General features: G+C 37.7%; 1 pseudogene; it reads left to right on the top strand.

Moving 5' to 3' along the window:
• The first annotated feature begins 5270 nt into the window (after window positions 1–5270).
• LOC143609358 (LEAF RUST 10 DISEASE-RESISTANCE LOCUS RECEPTOR-LIKE PROTEIN KINASE-like 2.5) lies at window positions 5271–8426 on the top strand (annotated as a pseudogene).
• The last annotated feature ends 978 nt before the right edge of the window (window positions 8427–9404 follow it).

The raw sequence follows: 9404 nt of genomic DNA on the forward strand, positions 1-9404 counted from the left end.
CTCTTCAAGGTGAGTCTTGCGGGTCCAACTGGGCTCGGCTGGGACCTACCTCTTCAGCATGTTAACCTATTTAGCCCAATTAGTTAAATGTGTTCATGCTAGAAAACAGGTTAAGTGGGTTGAATTGTTTAGACACATATGTAATCTTGCCGATATGTTTATGACACACTCGTTTACTCTAAAATTAACATGTTTAAATTTGTGTTATATCATACTAATTAATGACCCACGCGTGTTTCGACGCAAATAACATAAACACAAAGTTATTCACTCCGGCCACCATTAGTTGCTCTGGCCCAAAGGGTGTCTAGCCCCACCCATTTTAAGCGGGTTGGGTCTATGACTTGTCATGGCGTACTTGGTTAATTTCCACGTAACTGTCATCATGACCATATCACTTTTCTAAAAAAGAACTCCTGTTTTTTTTGACACGAGACATCCAAACTTGCAATAATACCTATCTTCCTACTTGTCTATGGTCTAGGCAATCGTATCGATCTCATTATTTGAAACTCGATGGAGTTCTAGCCGCTTTGCTATGATTTTACGCCTTTGTGGCGGACTCACATAGGTCCGGTCGGGGTCCCGAGACACCAATGTTTTTTGAAAATTACTTAGAGACGGTATATTAAATTTTGTAATGACCCCATAAAAATTAATACTTGGAACCTATAGTATTATGATTGATCTGGTCTAGTGGAAAGTCTCTTATTTTTTCTTGGAGATGTTGCAGGTTCAAGTCTCACCACACTATGTTTTTGTTGTTTTTTTGTTGTTTATATCTTAGTTAATATTAGTTATTTAGTTAGGATATTTGTGTTTTTCGTTAGTTTCTCCCATATAGCCATTATCACCATACAACTTATATAATGGCAACATGAGTTTTGCATATTTTTTATTATTTGTCTTGTGTATGTATATTATAATTAAACATTTATTTGTGTTAGAGTTAGTTTTCATGTTTTGGTCATGTACGCAAGACCATATACATAGCTTATGTTTATGTTTTTCGGGTATGAATAAAAATGAGTTAAAAGCCTATATTTCCGTGTTTTATTATGTTCCTCGCCTCGACCCGACCCAAAAATTCTGTAAACCGAAAGATTTGAGACCCCATTATCATAAAATCCTGGTCCACCACTATGTGTACCATTATGCTATCATTGATCTTCATCCGATTACTATTTACCTAATTCTCTTCACCGCAAATAAAATTAACTCAAAATATCATATACAACAAACACAATATATTGAAAATTTTGCTTTTATTTAAACACTAATTTACCTCTTTGCCTCCAAAAACTGTTACACCTCGACTGTCCACCATTTATGAAACGTTGCCAAGTTGTTTCACCCCAAGCAATGCTATTATTAGGCATCTATATAAGGACGTTATTTTGTCTGAATTTATATAATCAGATTAACGCTTCAAATTTTACGCAAAAGAACTTCCTAATATTTGAAATTACTATCATATTCAACTATATATTAGTTTTGTTAGACGCAAAATACTTGGTCAGTTACATGATTTATACATTTATCTAAGTTACATACCAAGGGTATATACAACGTTTTAAATATGACATATTTGTAGAAAAAGTTAAGTGTCATTTTAGTACATGCGGTTTGGCAACTACGCAACTTTAGCACATATTGTGTTATTTTGTGCAAATGGCTACTTCAGTTTCAAAAAACTTGTATTTTTAATACTTTCTTCTAACCCCGTCTATTTTTCCAGTTAAGTCCGGGATAATTTGGTAATTTCGTAATTTTCTTTGTTTTTTTTTTCTTTTAAACGCTTATTATAGCTTGTAAACCCTAAATTCCCAAATCAAAACGTCAAAATCTAAATCCTAAATCCCCAAATATCGTAAAAATTCAAACCCTATGATGATATGGAGAAAGGGATTGGGGATTTAGGATTTGGATTTTGATGTTGTGATTGTGGATTTGGGGTTTACAGCATATAAGTGTTTAAAAGAAAAGGAAAAAAACAACGAAAAAAACGAAGTTACCAAATTATCTCTAACTTAACCGAAAAATTAACGGGGTTAGAAAAAAAAGTACTAAAAATGCAAGTTTTATTAAAACTGAGATAGCCATTTGCACAAAATAACAAAATAGGTACTAAAGTTGCGCAATTGACCATCACATGTACTAAAATGACACTTAACTCTTTGTAAAAATTTCAATACACTTTATGATGATCCATTTATCTCTTCTATAGATATAGGGGACAAAAAAGATTAAACATAGGTAAAACCGTAAAACTGAAAAGGTGGTGTGGAGTTTGGCAGTCACACCAAGTCGGTTAATACGGATTTATCAACAAAAACATCCCCCCCCCCCCCTTTTTTAATTTACAGCGTCAAAATATAAAACGTTTGTGTAATATCGTAAGCTAGATTTGGCAGCTAAAGAATCAACACCCACTGATCCTGATTCTACTTCCATCAATCAGCACTTATTCTATTTTCACAACTGATTTATTGATTTGGTGGTGATCCTAGCCATCGCCATATGTTTCCCAGTCCTCCGGAGCCAAGAACTATATATGATCATAAGGCATACGCGAAGACATACTATTCAACAACGTATTAATCACTATATTCTTTATCCTTAAACTAATGAATGCATCACTCTAAAACTAAATAAGAACTAAAGAAGATTAATAACTCAAAAATAAATAAGTTAAGGAAAACTAGTTAAATAAGTTATATTCAGATTAAACATGACACAAGATTTCAAATATCAATATTTATAAATCGCTTTATTTAAAATACTTATTTTATATATTATATTATTTTATAATAATAAAAATGCATTAAGTAAACACCAAGGGTTAGAAGGGTTTGAGAGGACCTAAGACCATTCGTAGCCCAACGTTGTAGTTGGCGTTTTAGAGTATAACGCCGGGGTACACCCCCCCCCCCCCCGGCGTTTTGGGACTTTTTTTAAATGTTATACACAAAACGCTATAATTGGCACAAAAATCAAAAAAGTAATCGTTGGAGAGCCGTTGGATTTAAAAAAAATATATTATTATTTCCTATATATTAAACCATCTCAATCTCAATCAAAACTCATCAAACTTATAAAAAATCTCTTTCAACTCTATATTTCCTCACACAAAATTCACTATATAAATGGATCCTCCATCTATATATAAACGGTTTTTTCGGGCCCGACCAACAAGCCGACGACGACGCGGAGGAACAGGCGGTTACTTGTGCGATTATGCTCGCGACAACTTATATGATTTCTGTTACGAGTGCGATTAGCTCTCCACCACCCCCCGTTTCAAAACGAGCATATATCGAACGAGATCGTATCGAAGCCAACAACCGGTTGATGGCGGATTACTTCTGCGACTCGCCGAGATACAAGAACCCGAAGACCTTTAGGCGTCGCTTTCGGATGTCTAAAAATTTATTTATGCGCATCACCAATGATTTGGAGCGTGAGCTAGATTACTTTAAGCAAAAGCCGGACGGTCGAGGGATGCTAGGATTCACGGCTATTCGGAAGGTTACGCCAGCCGTACGCGTGCTCCCCTACGGAAACACGGCCGACATCAACGACGAGTATTTAAAGATGGCCGATAAAACAAATCGGGACACCTTGTAGTATTTTTGTTACGATATGTTTTGTTTTTTTTAAATAATTTTATCACTTGTTTACTTTAATCATTTATTTTGTAAAAGTTGTGTAAAATATAGGAATATTGAAACTATATGGACCACATTATCTGAGAGAGCCCAACTGTAACGATCTACAACGTTTTTACGAGGCACAAACAAGGGTGCATGGTTTCCCCGGCATGATAGTGAGTGTAGATTGCATGCATTGGGAATGGGCTAATTGTCCAACTGCATGGCGAGGTCAATTCACATGAGGTGACCAAAAGGGACCAACGGTCAGCCTTCAAGCGATTGCTTCATACGACCTTTGGATTTGGTCGGCATTCTTTGGTGTTCCCGGTTCTAACAATGACATAACTGTCTTAGAGCAGTCTCCTGTGATGGAGAGTTACATATCTGGGACCGTTCTCGTCGCTTCGTTTTGGGCTAACGATAACTTCTACCATCATGGGTACTATCTAGGTGATGGAATATATCCAGAGTATGCGATAATCGTTAAAACATTCAGAGACCCGATGGATGAAAAATGATAGTATTTTAAGAAAGTGCAAGAGTCTGCGAGAAATGATATTGAGAGGTGTTTTAGTGTTCTTCAACAACGATGACATTTTGTTAAAAATCCTTGTCGTCTATGGTCTTTAGAAAGAATGAAATGTGCTATGTATGCGTGTATCATAATGCATAACATGATCATCGAGGACGAGGGAAGAGCAATATGTCCAACTTTCATACCGGACCCAGATCCACCACGGACTCTGGCAAGTATGGAGCAAAGAATCGAAAACTCGGATTTCGTGCGGTCAAGAGAGATATATAACGCACTAAAGGAGGATTTGGTCCAACATTTTTGGATGTATCGGCCTTTGCCTGGTGAAAACGATGATCAAAACAAGGGCAATAATGAAAAAGATGATGAAGACGACGACGACGATGGAGAAGACAATGAAGACGAAGATGACGAGGACGAAGAGGGCGAAGACGACGAGAACGACGACGAAAGGTAGTTTTTTTTATTTTAGTGTAATATTTATTTAATAAAATATTATTGTTATTTGATTATTTTATTAAAAAAATTAAAAAAAAAAAACAAAAAGTGTAAAAATGATTGTGAGCCACGTGACGCATAACCCCTGGGGTGGAGAGTTATTACTACACCCTGTTTTTGTAAAATACCATAACTCTGACTGGACGCCACTTTACGTATAATGTCTGAGGATGAAGAGTTATGACTATTCATTATCTAAGTTCAAATCTTACATACGACAATAATTAAACGAACAATAATTAAGCGAAAATCGCCGTTCAAGAATAAAGTAAATAAAAACTTTAGATTAGAATATGTTAGCATATTAAGCCGGTCCGACAAGAAATTTGACCTTTTAAGTTTTATTAAGTTGACTTGGCCTAAACAAGACGAGTCCATAATTATTAGACACGTGTTATTCGTTGGTAATGAAAGTTGACGACCGGAAAAATTGGAAAATCAATAAACTTGTTTCACATTTAAATATTCCATAAAACCACCCTCCTTCGTAGTTCATTCATTGACCATTGCTCATCACTCATCACTCATCACTCATCACTCATCACTCATCATTCCTAGTTTCCTCCCAAACTGCCCAGACCACCATGAAACCTCGTCTAGACCCGAGCCCCTCCGTGTTCGTCATAACACTGGCTCTAGCCACCCTTATTCCTTTCCCAGCCATCCGGTGCCAGGATACTCTCATACGATTCATGTGGCCCGGCCCGGTGTGGAGGCAAAGAGTTCATGTGGCCGGCCGCAGCATTGCGGCCACCCAGGTTTTCAGCTAACCTGCCAATCTAACGTTCCTTTGCTCGTTTCAGATGCAGTAGACTATCGGGTCATTGGCACTGATACCAGTACACATACGATCACTATTGCTAGAAATGATCTGTGGGACACCATTTGCCCTCAAGATCTCCGCAACACCACCTACAACTCCACGCTTTTTAACGGCAATAACTTCAGCCAGGAAAATGTATCTCTGTTCTACGGATGCCGAGAAAATGTAACGCCACTGGTGACTGCTGCTTTTCGATTCCGCTGTGATGCGAATAGGACTGGCCAGAGTTCTGATAGTTATTTCTATCGAACCAGTGCAAATGTCTCCGAAACTGGTAATATCTTAGTGCAGTGCACCAGTTATATCACCGTACCAGTGGATCATGCTAATGCCAATGTTGCCTCAGAGGATGATTTGAGATCCGCCTTGCGGGCTGGTTTCAAGCTAGAGTGGTTTGCCAATAACGACGATTGTGATCAGTGTATTCGGTCTAATGGTCGATGTGGGTATAACTCAACTTCGCCAAAACTGTTTGCTTGCTACGAAAGTACGTGGAGGTAACTCAAATAATTGATTTTCTGATCTCCTATGTTCATATTTCGGTCAGATTGTGAAAACATTATCGTGATTTGTGGCCAGATGTAATTTCAGCTAACCTGCCAATCTAATGTTCGGGAGCTTGTTTAATCGGGCCCTAAATATGTAAATACTGATCATAGCAGTACACACATGGTCACTATTGATTAAACGATATATATGTACATATATACCTTTTGCCCTCAATATCTCCACGATACCACCTATCAATCCGCTTTTCAGCGACAATCATATATTACCAATCAACCCCATTTCTGGCCTTTTCCAACATCCTATTTAGAAGCAGTCAGTTTAATTATTTTTTATATTCACTAGGCACCTCTAATGCATCTTACGTCGATTAACTACGCGACTAACGCTGGCGTATGCATTTGATTACGTGTCCGACGCCATTAACGTGTCTGGTGCCGGGGCTACGTGTCTGATAGAATGCTTGGTTCCCGTTTTCTCATTAATCAATTCATTTATGACATGTCTCTGAAATCTGTTAGTTTCCGTTTCTGGGAATGCATCTGTTGCCGATTAACGCGTCAGGCGTTGATTAGGCATTTGGTAGATTATGGTCGTGATGATAAATTTCATTTTTTTTATTTTTTAAATTCTAATTACTTCGAAAAAATTTCACCAACGAAACAAACTCTCAAATTCTAATTCTTTTGATAGATTCCATTTCCTTTTAGAAAGTTTCAGTTCCAAATCCAATTCATTTGATTAATCCATGTTCCCTAAAAAAATCCGCAAACCGAATGCACCCGTAGAGTTACACGTATTTTCCATCTAACTACTCGAGTAACTTAAGGCAATATGAACAGATTCTGGAGAATTAGTTCTATTTTCCCAAGAGGGATCGGTCATTAATCAGCTTCAGTCATAAACTTTTTTGATTAATAGGTATGGATAACTATGAATCTAACCTTTTCATGAATTCTGTATCATTGCAGGGGATTCTATTAGTACAATGGGTATTATTGGTATGCATTTTACTCTCACTAGATACACTAAAATTTATTTTTCATTCATTGTTTCAATTTTCAAGAAACTAAGATTTGATTTTTTTTATCTTTGAATCCTAGTACTTGCAATCATGGGAGCAGTTGTTGCTGCTGTTGTTGTCATTGGATGTGGAATATGTGTTTGCCAAAAACTGAGAAAAAGGCGTGTGAATAAAAAACGTGTTCAGGTATTCCATAAAAAGAAGAGGTTATCAGTTAATCCAAATGGACGAAAAGCTACAAATGATCAAGTAGAAAAATTTTATAAGTAACTATGGAAATTTGGCACCAAAAATATACAAGTATTCGGAAATTAAGAAAATGACAAACTCATTCCTAGATAAGTTGGGACAATGAGGATATGGAAGTGTTTACAAAGGACAATTGCCTGACGAACGTCTAGTTGCAGTTAAGCTCTTGAGTGAAGCAACGGGAAATGGAGAAGATTTCATTAATGAAGTTGCCATCATTGGTAGAACTTCTCATGTCAACATAGTCACTCTTGTAGGTTTCTGCTTCGAGGGAAAGAAAAGAGCCCTGCTATATGAGTACATGCCAAATGGATCCTTGGATAAGTTTCTACGTGGTGACGGCTTTCATTTGGACTGGAGCATGTTGTTCCAGATAGCAAAAGGGATAGCAAGAGGTCTAGAGTACTTGCATAGAGGTTGTAACACAAGAATTGTGCACTTTGGCATAAAGCCTCACAACATTCTATTGGACGAAGAATTTGTCCCAAAAATATCTGATTTTGGGTTGGCTAAGTTGTGCAAGAGGAAAGAAAGTATTGTATCCGTAATGGGTGCGAGAGGTACTGCCGGATACATGGCCCCTGAAGTATTTTTCAACAGTCTTGGAGGTGCAACTCACAAATCCGATGTCTATAGTTATGGGATGATGGTTCTTGAAATGACGGGTGCACGTAAGCGCAATTACACTGGCATGACAAGCACAAGTGAAGCATACTTTCCAGATTGGATATACAAGCAAGTAGAAGTTGGAGGAGATTTAAGGGGCTATGGGGTGTCAACCAAAGACGAAGTGGAATTAGTTAGAAAGGTGATCATAGTGGGCCTTTGGTGCATTCAATCTAATCCATTATATCGGCCATCCATAAGTAAAGTTGTGGAGATGTTAGAAGGAGGCATTGAGTCATTGCAAGTTCCACCTAGACGCTTTGGGTCATCTCCTGCAAGGCCTTTCCAAGGCATTGGGTCCATCCAGAGTTCAAGCGATGAGCGAGTCTCAACGATGCAAGGAATAGTTTCTCTATCCAACTCTCTTGAAGCAAGGTTGTGAACTAGCACAACCTATTCTTAAGTTTTCTAGGACGACTTTCAAATTCAGTTGGAAAAGTTTTCTGTGACTCCCAAATTCCGTGGGAGAAAATTTTTATCATATATTGTGTATAATAGTCGAAAATTCAAATTAAAAGAACTGAAAACTTTGTAAGAAACAACAAACAAGGAGTAAGACTTTTACAAACATGAGCGGGTAGGGTTTTTTTTTCTAATTGGGTGTAAATATATTGTTTCTTGATAATCATTTATAGCATAGGTAGTTTTTCAGTTTAGTGAAAAATATATTGTTAACAGGTAAATTCAAAGATTGACTTCTTGAATGGTCTACTTCTTACGATATCCTTTTAAGTTAAATTGTAGCCTATATGACCTATTAGCTCACTTTGTCCAAAATATAAGGTCGCATGGGTTCACTCTAAATCATTGATGGAAATGACATGGGCAACAACAAACGAAAACCTATCTTGATAACCGTTTTAGCATAAAGGACCTTGGTACCTTGAAATACTTTCTAGGGATTAAGGTTGCCCGGACACAAGACGGCTTAGTTTTGATCCAAATAAAATACACCATTGACATTCTGGAAGATTGTGGCATGCTAGGGTGTAGACCGAGCCCTTTTCCTGTGAAGCCAAATTTAAAGTTGGGAAAGTATGATGAAGAACCCCGAGTTGCTGCTCACCAATACCGAAGACTAGTTGGCCGCTTACTATACCTTCAAGCTACACGGCCGGATATTGCCTACTCGGTCAACGTTCTGAGTCAATTTGTTGGTGATCCAAGACAAACTAACATGGAGCCCCACTACCCGAGTGTTGCGCTATCTCAAAAGTACTACAGGCCAAGGTATTCTTCTTCCAAAGAATGTTGGAACCAATCTTGTTGCTTATTGTGACTCGGATTGGCTTGGGTGTCCTTTCACTGGGAGGTCCAGAATTGGTTTTGTTCTTTTGCTAGGAGGAGGATTAATCTCTTGGAAATCGAAGAAACAAAGTGTTGTTTCCCGTTCATCGGCTGAGGCGAATATCGGGCCATGGCATCCATGGTTAGTGAAGTTTTATGGTT

This window comes from Bidens hawaiensis, unplaced genomic scaffold, assembly GCF_021521415.1.
Source record: "Bidens hawaiensis isolate Kalapana, Puna unplaced genomic scaffold, B.hawaiensis_p1.1 tig00419568_1, whole genome shotgun sequence".
Taxonomy (NCBI): domain Eukaryota; kingdom Viridiplantae; phylum Streptophyta; class Magnoliopsida; order Asterales; family Asteraceae; genus Bidens; species Bidens hawaiensis.